Source organism: Otolemur garnettii, unplaced genomic scaffold, assembly GCF_000181295.1.
Source record: "Otolemur garnettii isolate 467f Iridium unplaced genomic scaffold, OtoGar3 scaffold00064, whole genome shotgun sequence".
Taxonomy (NCBI): Eukaryota; Metazoa; Chordata; class Mammalia; order Primates; family Galagidae; genus Otolemur; species Otolemur garnettii.
The window spans coordinates 10250135-10252896 of NW_003852459.1; the positions used below are offsets into that span (position 1 = coordinate 10250135).

A 2762-nucleotide genomic window follows, 5' to 3' on the forward strand; every position below is an offset into this window, starting at 1 on the left:
TGAGGTTGCTGTGAGCTGTGATGCCACAGCACTCTACCCAGGGTGACAGCTTCAGACTCTGTTTCCAAAAAAAAAAAAAGAAAGAAAATCAAGTTCCTGAAGCTCTCCTGGGTTCACCACAATGACAAGGGGATTTTTTCAGTTGATAATCACCCTGGTGGGACTAAGTTCGCACCTGGAGGACAAGGTCAGGATTCTGATCTGGAGTATGTCTCCAGTCCTCCCGAAGGAGGAGGAGAAGGATGAAAACATCCCCCATGCTCTGCCACATGGACAATCACTTAGGTATTACAGAGCGGCCCTTTGCAGGCTTGGAGTGTTGACAGTGCCAGGGTGAGCATGCGTGTTTGTAATTAGAACGGTAAGGCCCCCTGCAGCAATAACGGCCCTTGGCCTGCCATCTGAAGGCATAGATCTGGATTCACACCTGCGTGAGTTACTTGGCAGAAGACTCGGCCGCCCACAGAACCATCCTTGGACAGTGCAGCACATGTGAACTGTGTGCGGCGGTGGAACGATGGGATGAATGTAACTTTGGGGGGGAAATGACAAACTGATTATGGTGTGGAAGTGGGCTACATGCATAGGCCCCAGCACCGTGTTCTGCTCCAGTGGTGAGCTTGCTGATGGCAGCAGTGGCAGTGCGTCTCCGGCTTCCGGAATCACTCAGGTGCACTGCCCCAGGCCCTAAGGTTGGAAAAAAAACCAAGACGGCTCCTTTCAGTCCTGATGACAGGATAGGCAAGGTGGTGCCATCAGCACCATGGGTGCCTTGATACCATGGATGTAGCATGGTCCCCCCATGATGCCTGGCTGGCCTTATGCTACGTAGATGGCACTGTTGTCATCTAGAATGTTGTGACATTCCCAGAAATTCTAGCTACTCTTAGAGATCTTTCTGGCTTGGTGAAAGGGCTGACTTGGGACCCTGCTGGTAAATACATAACCTCTCAAGCTGATGACCACAGCCTGCAGCTAAGGAGGACTCTGGACTGGCAGTTAGAGACCAATATCAACAAGCCTTTTGACAAGGGTGGAGGGAAGACCCCTGGGTTGCTGCTTAGCTGGTCACCTGATGGTCATTACCTGGTATCTGCCCGTGCCATGAACAACTCTGGCCCCACCACCCAGATCATTGCAAAGGAAGGTTGGAAAACCAACATGGACTTTTTGGGGCATTGGAAAGCTGTGACTGTCATGAAATTCAACCAAAAAATTCTTCAGAGGCAGAAGAATGAGAGTTCTGCGGAGCCCAGCTGCCCCTACTGCTGCTGTGCTGTTGGGAGCAAGGACCCCTTGCTCTCTCTCTGGCTCACGTGTCTAAAGCATCCACTGGTAGTCATCTGTGAGCTGTTTGGCAAATCCATCGTGGATATTTCCTGGACTCTGAATGGACTGGGCTGGTGTGCTTTATGGACCACTCTGTGACATTTCTTGACTTCTCCCAAGATGAGCTCAGAGATCCCCCCAGTGAGGAAGAAAAGCGTCACTGAGAACTCTTGAAATGCCTAAGTACCAGCAGAGGTAGCAGCAACAGCGGCAGCTGAACCAGAAGAATGCCACAGCCAGAAAGCCAGGCCCAGCTGCCTCCATCTCAGGCATCAGTGGGGAGAGTCTGGAAGACATCAGGAAGAATCTTTTGAAGAAACAAGTTGAGACTCGGATGGCACATGGTCAGAGAAGAATCGTGCCTCATAACACAGCTGGACACCGGGTACTTATTCATTCACCGAGCTTTGTGTGACCTTGTCTGGAGGGGTCTTCCTCTCTGTTTTCACCAATGTATGCTCTCACAGTTAGGGTCGTCACTGAGTGGTGGGCTGACCTGACTGATAGATCATGGAAGTAAGTGAGGGAGTTGAGCCCAGCTTCCCACCAGCCTCCAAGCCCCATGCTCCGTGCAGAGCCCTTGTGCATACGTGGCCTATGTGGAAGACAGGGTGAGGGCTGACACGGCTGGCAGGCTGGGCACCTTTGCAGGGACAGCGCATCTGGGGCACTGCCCTGTTGGCGGGGTGCTAGCAGACACACAGGGAAAACAATCAGGCTGATTGTTCTTTTTCCTTTTCTAGCCACCATTTCCAGTTAGAAAGGTACACATAAACATTTTTGAAAACTTAGAATATAACAAAGCCCAAAGAAGAAAGCATTATCCATAATCCAGTCTTTTAAAATTAATCACTGTTAACATTTTGGTATCTGTATTTCCAGTCTTCTTTCCCCACTTATTAATGTATCTTGACCATTTGTTCATATTAATAAATACTCCCCTAAAGCAAAAAACATATATGTATCCTTATATACGTGTGTGTGTATATATATAAGCTCAACCATAATTACTTGGAAGCTTTTATTGTTTTATGCTGGCTAAATGCTAGTACTTTTAACTCACTCTCAAGGATTCCAGTTTCTCTGATCCATAACTCACCCACTCTGCTACGTTGTTCAGAGTGCCCAAGGGGTAATGGGGATAGAGAAGAACCAGGCAGGAAAACTCTTCATGAAAGACAAAAAGCAAAGGTCCAGGCAGGCAGGCTGGACCACTAGATCCCATCACTCTTCCTGTTTAAGGAATTGCCCCAGCAGTTCTCTCCCCTCACATATGCCAAATTTTCTCTCCCTGATGCATGATCTCCATCAACCTCCAACTTGAGATATAGAATAGTGATTTCAGCTTCCCTTCTCCTTGAATCCACTCTCAACTTTCAAAACAAGCATCCAGGCTCAGCACCTGTAGCTCAAGTGGCTAAGGCACCAGCCAC

The 2762-nt window shown here is 48.8% G+C and overlaps 1 pseudogene; it reads left to right on the forward strand.

Annotated features, from left to right (window-relative positions):
• Nucleotides 1-93: 93 nt before the first annotated feature.
• The window catches only part of LOC100956082, a 10613-nt pseudogene continuing 7944 nt past the window's right edge, over nt 94-2762 (forward strand).